Source organism: Osmerus eperlanus, chromosome 21 (genome assembly GCF_963692335.1).
Source record: "Osmerus eperlanus chromosome 21, fOsmEpe2.1, whole genome shotgun sequence".
Classification (NCBI taxonomy): Eukaryota; Metazoa; Chordata; class Actinopteri; order Osmeriformes; family Osmeridae; genus Osmerus; species Osmerus eperlanus.
Window position 1 is genome coordinate 13,219,292 of NC_085038.1, and position 13,129 is coordinate 13,232,420.

The 13,129-nt window shown below is 40.2% G+C and overlaps 1 protein-coding gene across 2 annotated transcripts in view; it reads right to left on the minus strand.

Moving 5' to 3' along the window:
* The window catches only part of snap25b (synaptosome associated protein 25b), a 55,297-nt gene extending 42,394 nt beyond the window's left edge, over positions 1–12,903 (minus strand). For both annotated transcript variants that reach the window (XM_062446436.1, XM_062446434.1), the window contains exon 1: positions 12,748–12,903. The gene's annotated coding sequence lies outside the window, so the exon portion shown is untranslated. The remainder of the gene's footprint in view (positions 1–12,747) is intronic.
* Between the last annotated feature and the right edge of the window lie 226 nt (positions 12,904–13,129).

Here is a 13,129-nt window from a genome sequence, read left to right on the forward strand (position 1 = left end):
GCCCACACAGACACAAACACACACTGTCGTGTAAACCCTGGGGATCCAGCACATGCCTCTGGCTTATCCCGACAAAGCTTTACAAGGACCTGCACACACAGACACACACACACATATACACCCCCCCCCCCACACACACACACACACACACACACCACTCTCAAGCCAAATGCCTGCACATGCTCATTTATTCCCACATTCACAACCTGCAGACAGTAAACTGACCATGGAGATCAGCTCACAGCCTACAGCCAGAGTGAGATGGTCTACCTACTCCACACACACATGGCCACACACCATCAAGAGGTAACCGTACAAGCCAATCTTCCACCTCTGGAGAATATAGTAATATAGACAGCAACACAGTGACAAAGTCGCTGCCTGTCTGAGTGCATGGTAAGTCTCTGAGCCGCTGTCACTGTTGGTTGCACTGCAGCTTGAGGGCTTTGCTAACGTAGTTAAGAGGAAGTGGGCTACAATGCATATACTATTAAATATTGAGTGTTTTATTCCATATGTATACGTTGTACTTACATTGTCTTTGCTGGAGTAGGGCTGGGGCAAATCCGAGTATCCAGGGACATTGTGGACATGCATAGTAGCTTAATCTGTCCATGGATTTTTTAATAGTTTTTTTTTTGCAGACACCTTAGTTACAAAAGCAGTTTTGTGTTTTTCATGATATAGTTTGAGAAATCCCACAATCTCTACATAGCATTCATCTTTTTGTGGATGGCAATCATTGATATTATGTGAGGAATTAGCTAGCATCATTGACAGGTCTTTAAATTTGCCAATGACTTGAATGCCTCACCGTTCATACCAGACCCCCGCCCCTCGGATTGAGGCAACGGCCCCGGTGGATGTAGGTGGTATTGCATTTCCGATTTGCTACCTGACTCGTCCGGTCGTATTTATTCTATTAACTCCAGTCAACATATCTAAAACTATCTCCCCCAATAATTTTTGTTCGATTCTCGAACCTGGCTCATACTACTAGCTTTTTCATAGAAAATGTTTTCCTGATTTTTGCTAAATTTGAAACCAATCCGAAATGGGTAAACTAGCACCCCATTTATTTACTTACGTCAAGAAAAGTTGCCTGGAAACGTGCTCGCGGATACGAACAGGGGACGAGCACAAAAGGGAACATCAGCAAATCGCTGATTTACCAGAGCTGAATGAGAACAAGGAGAAATGATTTGATAATGTACAGTTGCCTGCCTTTATTGTAGCAAGTTTTACAAATGTTTGCACACATACATGTATGTGTGCAAACATTTGTGACGGTTGTTTGTAGAGTTTATTTTCCGTTATTTTAAAGCAGATTTAACCATTTTGTAATGAACGCTATTATGCTCATAGCATGACAAACGTAACTAGAGAGGGTACAATTCGTGGGGAAATTGTAGGGTGTGCTTGCTTGCGTCGGTTGCACAGGGATCCGTTTTTGAACGACATTTTTACAACTGATTTCTGTATATTTTATATGAAAATGCATACTTATTATTTATTAAGATTAAATAGATTTAAAAGCATTTTTTTTTTTTGCTGCTCATTTACAACTGAAAATACGAGTGAAGTGTAGAATGAAATAGATGTCTTCTCATTTCCCCTGCAAGAGGCAGCCTCATCGTTGAATCAAAACGAATAAATTTGGCAGACCGGTGTAAAAATTGACCTAATCAGAATAAATCCTACAACGAAAATGTATATGTGAGGAATGTGTATTTTAACGATTGAAAACAGATAACGCTACATCATAGACCACTGTAGTATGTGTTGCCCGGGCAACACAGGCTAATGTCATGATGCTAATACTTCAGTGAAATAGTAGACTACTGTTTCCGAAAGTAGATGTACTTCCTTAATAATATCAGCTTATACTGTACATTACACATCACAATTGTGTGTCATATCACAAAGTAAAATGAGTAAATAGTTATCACCCTGGCCTCTTTGGTTGTGGCGTTTCTGCAGCTGCCTTGCAGTAAAGCTATAGTTAGCCTAGCTATCCCCCAAGTTAACAGATGCGAAACGAATGTTCTGCCAAAGGTAGTCACGCGTGTTTTCGTGACGTTAGTGACGTAGTGACGTTAGTAACGTCAGTGACTGTGGCTAGCAAATTAGCCACCGTTAGCTTCACTTTTCGCCACAAAAACTTAACTTCAGCCTAAACCATGCAACGGAACGTAAATTCCAATAGAAGCAACTCAATCGCTACCAAGACGAAACTTTTGACACCTACGTTGTCTATGTAGGCCAAATATTGACTGAGTTTTAGGGGGGCAAAAAGAAATAAAAATAATAATAACTAGAAACGGCTGTTCCTGCGAAACAGCAGTGAGAATGCTGAAAACCTGAATGGGGATAGCTGACCATGCTAAAAAAGCTGAAAATAGTGAAAATTTTGTAGAAAGTTATAAGCTGAAGCTTCAAAGCAACCGAAAGGTATTTTTGAAAGGGGCTGGAGCAGCATTCCAACAATGATTTGAAAGGATTTACCATTACTTTTAAAGGGAGAATAATTTGCACAAAAACCTTTATATTTTAAAAAGTATAAAAGTGAGAAATGAGAAAATACCCGCAAGCTGAAATGAATTTCAAAAATGTGTGAGTGACACAAAAGAGGCAGTGTGGAAGCTGAACTGCATCATCTGCATCATCTTAACAAAGCTAAGAGCTAAAATAGCCTACAATGCGGGAGAAGCTGAAAGCTGAACTGTTAACCTGTTTACGCTCCTGTTTCGCCCGCGAGACAAAAATGCTGCCTCCCCCTTCCTCAGTTACGACGCACTAAATTCTAAAAAAATATATTTTTTAGACGCTACACATGTTATACATCGTTGGAAAGCTACGATTCTTGTGCTTCCATTGAAATAAACCAATTCAAGATCAAGTCGCAATAGCAAGCAAAGTCAACGTCTTTTTCCGGTGAACATTCCTTCAACAATGCCAAAGAAAAAAGTTGTACTCACCCTAAGTTGTTCAAATAGGTCCAGGTGTGCAAATCATGCCATCAAAACTTGATCTGCGTAAGTCCCAAGGGTTCAAAGTATCTAACCATGTAAAGTAATTCGTCCAAATACAATGTTTTACGTTCATGAATAGCCATTATCCTTTGTTTCATTATGCAAGTTAGCCGACGGAAGAAACAACTTGTTCACATAAAAGTGTTATTTTCTCCGATTTATCAACGGAGTATTTACAAAATGAAGGTCTCAAAATGTCCGTTGAACCCTCCCCTTTTGATTGACACCTTGTTCGACCCAATAGGAGCTTCCATGCCCCGTTGACAGCCCTCTAAAGCCAACTAGGTCTGTGCGTCCTGCCCCCCCCCGCCCCCCCCCCCCCCACACTCGTTCTAAACAAATTTCTCGAACTGGCTTCGACTGGCTCTGAAATTAGCTCGTTAGCCTTGTAGCTGACAGCTAGCTGAAAATGCCAATACCTCATTTGTATGCGTCTGTGGAGCCTTCAAAATAACAGTCGATTGCGCAATATGGTTGACAGAATCAGTGTTCTTTGTGCGCCAATCCTTGGAATCAGATAAAGCACTCCAATGTGTTCATGCTTCAGTTTTTGTGTTTCAGTATTACTAATTAGGGATTTAGCTATTATATATGATATTTCTAAGTACCAGAGATGGGCCAGAGATAACAATTATGAAAAATAATACCTTTTTATTTGACCTTGACCTTGGTTACAAAGGGTCATTTTGGAGTCTCCAAAAGACCCTTTTAGAAAATTCCTGGATGTACTCTTATAAAAACATGTGTCAAATATGAATATATTGTGGTATTATGTTTGACTTTTGATTTGAATTGGGTAAGGCTTCAACCTGTGGTCCAATTTAGTCTTCCAGATAATACCTACCACCTCTAGGCCTCTTCAGGCCTCTGTTTTCAAAACAAAATCTAGGCGGAAATAGAAATTTTCACTTTCCTTGTGTTCAAGCTTCTATTACTCAACACTAGAAGGACTGACAGGGGTCCTGACAACAGGGGACATAACTTCAGAGTGTCAGCTTTCAAAAGAGATCATTTACATGCATGTACTCCAAATGGTTCAAGAACAGCTTCCAATTTACTTTGGGTATGCTGTTTAGGCGTTTTCAGGCAAATTTAACAGGAACATGAAAAGGTTAAACAGAAGAAGTAGGCTAGCTAGTCGGAACAAGAATATTATCGTTTTAACAGCTGAAATTATAGTTGGGATAGTAATAGCAGTAGCAGATGTAGCCTACCTTTGAGTGCGTTTACTCGGCTTTCTTAGTAGGATTCAATGTGTTGATGGAATGAAACATACAGCAGTAGAGCCGATACAGGAAGACACGGCGACACTTTGTTGCAGAAGGATGATGGTGCAAGTTTTGTCCGTGGAGCATACAACGATTAATAAAAAAGAATCATGTAGACGCGTTTATTGAGTAATCGCATAACTAATTACACATGTAAACGGAGTAATCGTATTATTGGCATAAACCGACAATTGCTAGTAATCGTGTTTCTCATGGTCAAGTAAACGTACCAATCACCTGTGTGAGAGACTGAGTGGTGCGTGTCTGTCGTTACGGTGATGGTGCAGCTATGATTGCTAACGCGCTGAGGGAAGAGAATAAGAGAAATGCAGCTAGAATCCACACCTCAAACAAGATAACCTAGACGCAAAACTGTACGTCCAATCCAAAATATAAGGATATTTTCCGAGACCCAAGACTCTGCCGAAACCAGAGATATTCTTTATATGTCTGTGCAGTCAGAAATACGACTCTACCTGCAGTTTCAAAAACGTGTTCCTTTTGCTTTCCTGGTGCTTGTTTGTTTGGTTGCCACGGTGATGGCGCAGCTGTGATAGCTAACGAGCTAGGCAGAGAGAAAAACGAACATTTACCTAGCATCCACACCTCAAACAAGTTGACCTAGACGCAAAACTATACGTCCAATCGAAAATATAAGGATATTTTCCGAGACCCAAGACTCTGCCGAAACCAGAGATGTCCTTTATATGTCTGTGCGGTCAGAAATACGACTCTATCGGCAGTTTCAAAATCTTGTTCCTTCTTGCTTTCTCTGACTGATTTTACTCACCTCTCCATTGAAGTTAGTGAGAGAATTTGAAAGGCTGCTCTCGCTTCAAGGCTCATAGCTGAAAATCTGTAAATGTGAGCTCTTTAGTAGTTACATTGGCTGAAAGAGGACAATTTTTCCTACATTTTAAGGTATAACTTGTTTCTGTAAGTTAAACTATATGAACGTTAGAGGAATTTGTTTGACAAATTAGTTGAATATCAGAAAAAGAGCAGCCAGCAGAGTGTGCCACTCTGCTTGCTGCTCATTCATAAAAATCAAGAAGGAGCAAACATTTTAATGTATTTCAAACTGTTATAATTCAAAATTGGCTGAACATTTGAAAAAGCTGAATCATTTGGGAATAGCTGAATGTCTTGTGAACATTTTAAAGGTTGAATGGTGTCTCTAGCTGAAAGTATGCTGAAGTAGTTACGTTTGAAAGAGGAGGAAGCTTTTTAATGATTTGAAAGGATTTACCATTACTTTTAATGGGAGAATAATTTGCACAAAAACCTTAATGTCTTAAAAAGTATAAAGGTGAGAAATACCAAAAGTGATAGCCAACATCTCCTGAAGGAGCTGAACGTTTTGATACATAAATTGTAGGAATCGGTGAAAGTATGCAGAACTAGTTAAAGGCCAAAAAACGGCGGAAGAACTAAGAAGTTGAAAAACAATAGTGAGAATGCTGAACAGCATTCTCACAATAATAATAATATATATGTGAGAGAACAAAGGTTGTGCTCTCGCCGAAGGCTTGAGCACACCCAATAACTAGAGAGGGTACAATTTCTGGGGAAATTGTAGGGTGTGCTTGCTTGCGTCGGTTGCACAGGGGTCCGTTTTTGAATGACATTTTTACGACTGATATTTCTGTATATTTTATATAAAAATGCATACTTATTATTTATAAAGATGACATAGATTTAAAAGCATTTTTTTTGCTGCTCATTTACAACTGAAAATACGAGTGAAGTGTAGAATGAAATAGATGTCTTCTCATTTCCCCTGCAAGAGGCAGCCTCATTGTTGAAACAAAACGAATACATTTGGCAGACCGGTGTACAAATTGACCTAATCTCTATGACTTAAACGTCCTTTTAAGTTTTTCCCTTCTCGTGATATTTTCATGCATTTAGCCTACTCATTGCATTCATTCATTAATAAAGAACCCCCTTTGAAGATTATTCTACGACGTTACCGGCAGTAGAAGATGGAATCGCGATTCAAACAGTACCATCTGCTAACTGAAAATATGCACCCCAAAACGTAAATAAGCTTGACATTCATTTAGTGGAAAATCGCTCATTCATAAAAAGCTCACTGGTAGCGATCATTGTCAGTAACAACGCAAAATGCGATATAGCCCTGTTTGGAGAAGCTGCCCCGGTAAATTGTACTACTACGGTACAGTACTAGACTAGCGTTACTGCTGTGTTCGTCTCGGTAGCGATTGCGTTGGTTGAATTGTTTTTAACGTTCCTTTTGTATGGTTTAGGCTGAAATTAATTATTTTCATGAACAGATTGACAAAGTTTAGGTTGGGGCAATGAAGTTCAGGTTAGTAGTTAGATAGACTTTTGATTTAAGTAAGGGGAGTGCCGAACATGTTCTGTCGCCGTTTGACTTCCTACAGCTGTGTAGATGTTTTTGTAGTGTCTCGCGTAGGCTACAGCGTTGCAGTGAGCAACACTGGTTTGAAACCACAGGTAATGATAATTTCACCCACAAATCGTTTACTTGTAATGTAATGTCATAATAAATCCTACAACGAAAATGTATTTGTGAGGAATGTTTATTTTAAAGATTGAAAACAGCTGCATCATAGACCACCGTAGTATGTGTTGCCCGGGCAACAGAGGCTAATGTCATGATGCTAATGCTTCAGTGAAATAGTAGACCACCGTTTCCAAAAGTAGATGTGGGCCTACTTCCTTAATAATATCAGCTAATATTGTACATTACATTTCATAATTGTGTTTCACATCACAAAGTAAAATGAGTAAATAGTTATCACCCTGGCCTCTTTGCTTGTGGCGTTCCTGCAGCTGCCTTGCAGTAAATCCCCCAGCTATCCCCCAAGTTAACAGATGTGAAACGAATGTTCTGCTACAGGCAGTCACGCGTGTTTTCGTGACGTTAGTGACGTAGTGACGTTAGTAACGTCAGTGACTGTGGCTAGCAAATTAGCCACCGTTAGCTTCACTTTTCACCACAAAAACGCAATTTATACTTAAACCATGCAACGGAACGTAAATAAAAATACAACCAACGCAATCGCTACCAAGACGAACCTTTTGACACCGCCGTTGTGTATGTAGTCCAAATATTGACTGATCCTTAGGGGGGCGAAAATAAACAATAAATAATATATATGTGAGAGAACAAAGGTTGTGCCCTTGCCGAAGGCAAAGCAAATGCATTTCCAGAAATGCATTTGCATTTTAAGAATGTGGCTGCATTATTTGACTCAAATGAAATTAGTAATCAATCATCCTATTTGCATTTTAATTTTCTTCTTCAAGAGTGCTCAATCTTTCACTTAATTAAAATGAAAAATAAATAAACATTTGAGATTTAATTTTCAAAACATGCCCCAGCAAATAAATACCAAAATTCAATTTGAAATGTAAAATTTGAAAATTAAAATGCCTTTCCAGAAATGCATTTTCATTTTAAGAACGTGGCTGCAAAATCGTGACCACAATTCAAATTCAAATGCATTTCCAGAAATGCATTTTCATTTTAAGAACGTGGCTGCAAAATCGTGACCACAATTCAAATTCAAATGCATTTGCAGAAATGCAACATGAACGAAAAAGCATTCTGAGCGGCGCAGCAGAGTGACGTCAGTAGCCGCTCTTCTTCAGCTCCCTGCTGACCGAGCTACCCATCTTGTTCGGTAGGGAGCGGTGTGCACATCTGCATTGCATTACATTGCAAATGTGCCGGGAAATTGATTGAATTGCCGGAAAATTTTAATTTTCAAATTTTACATTTCAAATTGAATTTTGGTATCTATTTTCTGGGGCATGTTTTGAAAATTAAATCTCAAATGTCTATACAGTACTAATAGTATTGATTTTCACATGTATCTGCTTCTTGATCGGACTTGTACCACATTCTGACAGTTTTCTGCAATACCTTAGCTCCAGCTCACAAGCTCGCGACTTGTTGTCGCAAAGTATGACGTGTACAGCTAGTTGCAAGCATGCACGAGTTTCGGAGCTAGGAACAAGCTTCTGCGCAAGACCGGACGAGTCAGTCTGGAAAGATGGCGCAGTCCATTTCGCGCGCTCGCTTGCCTCACTGCGCCACTGAGCACTTTTCATAGAAATGAATGGGGACGCCATCTTGGAAGAAAAATCTAGCTTGGAGATATGCAATAATCATTGAAATTCCTATAGAAACTAAAGTTTAAGAACATGTTTCACAGCCATAAAATAGATATGAAAATAGTCTATCTGCCCTCAAATTGGCTGTCACTTAACTCTGTTGTGGCTACATCTCAACTTGTTTCCTTCTAACCAGTTTTTTCCTCTGTCCTGTTCTTGTTCCCACCCCTACCTTGCCTTCACCCCTACTTCTCCTGGCCTCACCTAGTAGTCACGCATCATCACCCCCATTTCTCCACCCTCTCCCGCTGCACCCACCCTCCAACAACCCTCTCCAGACTCCCCCAGCATGTTTTCTGCTAAATATTTGAAGATGTCTGAAAATGTGCGAGAACAGGGAGCCGTTAGTGAGGCCAAAGACCATAAAACAGGTGCTGACAACAGCGTGCAGCAAAACCACATCTAACGCTGCAAACACAGTCAGGGACAGAACATTTGAATGTTTTATTTCTGTTTTCTCTTCTTAACCCTTGTGCTGCCTTGGGGTCACATGACCCAAAGGTTCACAACGAACCATCGTTGTCTTTACCCAATTTTACCCAATACAAAAACAAATAAATAGCATTTTCTTTTAACCTTCGCAATGTGGGCGGTCTGAGACAGACCTCACTTTGTTTTTGTATGCGGTAAAGTTGTCACAATACGACGGTGGGTCACAATGACTGATGAGTCAGAATGACCCGAAGATAACACAAGGGTTAACCTTCACTGACTTACTCTCTCTTTATGCATGTCTCTCCAAATGAGCTTCTTTATTTGAAATGACTATTCAGTAAAGACCTGTGGAGAGCAGGTATGACCAATATAGACTTATATTGGTGTATATAGATGTCTTTGTGTCAGTATGTGATCTCAATTTCGCTCTACTGTTTCTATCTCTTTACCTTTTTATTATCTACTTCTTTATCATCCCATCTCTCTACTGTAACTCTCTACCCACTGGATTTACTATTTTCTACCTCTGTCTCCTTCATTCTGTTCTACTTCTCTACTTTTCTGTCTATTTCTCCACACACTAACCACCTTTGCCGTCACATCATGTCAGGAGAAGTGAAGGAGAAAGCAGGTCAAATGAGATTAACTGCTTTCTGTAATGCTGTTTTGGGAGACGGTATGTGAAACACATTTGTAAGAATAATTTTAAACTGCTCTGATTGATAAGATAAACTCTTGTTTGGTAGTTTTATTGAACCCCATCCCCATAGAGAGGTGAGGTCAGTGTGACACATCACATTTTATATAACATCCAGGATAGCAGAGTAGTGTTGTAGTGTGTGTTTGTGAGTGCATGTGTGTGTGTGCAAGCGTGTTTGTGTGTGTTTGTCTCAGTGTGTGAGGAGGGTGGTGCTATAGGCCGGTCTTGGTGATGCAGTATTCAGGAGATTCAAAGCAATCATCTTTCCCAGAGGGGATTAGTGGGCTAAAGCCAGTGTCCCATTCACTAGAGGATGAAGCCCATAGCATTAATCTACTGAAGTAGGCCTGTGCAAAACACATATTGCCTCTCCCTCTTTCTCTCTCTCAATTTCTCTTTCCCTCTCGTCTCTCATTGTTTTCTATTTCCTCCCTCCCTCTCTCTTTCTCTCTTGTATATTCTCTGTTACCAGAGCAAAGCAACAGTGCACAACTTTCATAACACTGCTTCTCTCCACATCCATGGAGTTTCAAATACAGCCCATTTTTCCTTCCCTCCCTCCATCTTTCAATCGCTCCCTCCATTCCCCCTACCTGCTATACAACACCATACATTATATGACAAAAGCAGCAGACCCTTCCTTGAAGTACTAGTGTAACATATTAACCCAACTCATTGTAGTACAGTAAATAACTGTGCTTATCATACACTCAATGACACAACCATACATCCACACACAACTATTACATAGCATAGCATTCAACTCTCCTGTCAACTGCACTTGACATTCCTGATTGGCATTCCTGCACTTGGCATTTCAAGCAGCATGTCTGTGTTAAAACAAGACTAGACAAGACCCAACTCCACCCGTTCACATGGCCTAGCACCACCCGCAACCCAAACTCCCCAGCCCCGGTGTTGGGTGACTCCAGGTCTGCCTGCACATGCTAATCGATGAGGCAGCTGCATATCAGACACTGAGAGGTTAAGACCCGTCTGTTATAGAACAATGCGGCACAAATCATGTATCCAAAGTTGACCACAGTACAGGAGGATGTGTAGTATGACAGACCCACTATGTAGGTGCTTGCACTGTGTTAGAAACAATTGTTACACAGTGACTTCATTTCAGTCTTCAGGTCACAGAAAATAAGACTAAGTTGAGAATTTATATTCTGCTTTTTAAAAGGAAAAATATGACAATGACAAGCAAACATCATAGAAAATCAAAGTGATTATATATACTATATATTCTGTATGATATGTAAAACGATGTGTGTATTAAATGGTGGCTCTTAACAGATCTCTGCCTTCTTACGTTTTCCTCAATTGCTAAGATACTTTTAATGTAACTGGGATCCACTTGCTTTTTGCTAAACATCAAGTCTTTTTCACATTGCTCTCACACAGACATCAATGCACACACACTATAAAACCAAAGTTGAGGAAATCATGTCAAACTAAATTAAATAATATGATACTTCTGACAGCATTGAAAACTTTGCACCAATTGTTCAATCAGCAATCTGTTGTCACGGCCACAGCCGTGCCCCCCCCCCCAGTTTCAGTTTTTTGTCCTGCCCTAGTGTTTCCCTGTCATTGTCTTCACCTGTCTCGTTAGCGTCATTGTGTCCACCTGTGTGTCGTTTGGGTGTGTATTTAGGTTCCTGTTTTGTGTCCTGTCATTGTCTTGTCCTTACCATACCTGTCCGTGTGAGTACCCTATCTGTTCCCAGTTTTGAGAATAAAACCCTTGTTTCTGCCATGCCTGCCGACTCCCCTGCGTTTGGGTCCAACCCCACCTCACGCCGTGACGTCTGTACTGATTAAAGCATAAAAGGTAGCCTAAATCTTGAAATGTACAATGTAAGGAAATATTTTCCTTACTGCATTGCGATGGAAAACATCCAGTGTTATGCTAACGAAAACATAAAGCCTGATTAACAAGAATGAATGGAGTGAATGTAGTGTGTCCTGTATTTGCGTTCTTTTTCTGTCATTGCTTGTTTTTACTGTGTTGACAGTTCATTAAAAAAGCCTTTCATTTCTGGATATTCATCTTTGGGAAATGATTTAGAGCAACAAATACAGCCCATATTGTGACATGTTTACTTTTCTTTTCTGGTATATACTATAATTAAATGAGCTAGAGTGAGAACTATGTCGGGTTACGTGCATAGCTGTACATTTTATGTATTTGGCCATTGTGTACTGATTTGAAAAACTTGAAAGAGGTATCAAGTTGTTTATTTTAATTGAGGTAATACATTGTTGGGTATGTATTTTTTTTTAGAGTATGTGTTCCAGTTTGGGGCTGTGTGTTTGGAAAAATGTGATCAAATAATCACAAAACACTTGTACTTGATCTGTGTTATTGAGAATGTGGTATGTGGAGGGGGTTCCTCTTGATGAGTGTGTTGTAATGACGCTGACCCTTTTCCATTCAGTCCTGATCCTGGACAAGCCTCCCTAAGCCACCTGGATCCCTGTGGGACAACCTGAGGCGTGCCAACACACACTTCCTGTCACACACACACTTACTGACACTCAAACATAACACATTGGCTATACATCAAAGTGTTTTGATCAGAAAAATCCCCACTCAACTGAAAATGATTTTGAATCTTCTGGCCATGTCAGAGAAGAGTTGGAAACTCATCTAGGCTTCACTCATACTGGGAACAACAGTAGGCTACTCACACTTATAATAACACATAGTAACAATGTTTGTGCTTGCATTAGTAAATTGGACAGTCACGTTCTTAGACGCGCTTCTCTCAACGTAGAAGAGCTGTCCATGGTACTGGCCGTGTCTTATTGCGCGTTCACGCGGACAGGCAACAAGCGGCAAATCCCGTTCGGTTTAGTCACGAGGAAATTAAAATGGAGTGTTTCACGTAGCAAATACGTTTCTCAGCGATTTGTAATGGAAATGATTGCTACGTTTACAGCAATTATTTATCTACAGCAATGAATACGATTCAAAATCGGGGCTTCAACTCTTTTTTTGAAACAAACTGTTTCAAAGAAAACGGAATCAGGTTGTCCGCGACCAACGCTATTTCACACTAAGCATCAAACTGCTCAATCAAGACGAATTAAGTTTGTATGCATGAACAGTTTCCTGTAACTGAAGCGAACCTACCTAAAGTAGTTTTACGGCGGAGCGTCGTCGGGTCGGAAATGATAGTCTTCTGGACGATCCCCCCTCCTTTCTTCTGCCTGGCAACAAACTGATTGATCTCGGAGTAGGCTATAGCCTCCTGAACCGCCCGGAACCGACAGCCTCCGCCCTCGTCAAAATGGCCGCGCCCTCTGTCGTCATCGTCTCATAAAGGTGAGTCTGCGAGAGGGTTAAGAAGATCTGTAGGATTGATGTGCAGTGTTACGTGTCATAACATGATTCTCTACCAAAAATGTATTTCTTTCATGCCAATTAGGCCTACTGTCTAATTTCCAAGTGTCCTAAACAAGGACAGCCTATTAGACACCTAATATGGCAAGCCGTTTTAACATTTATTAGCTAG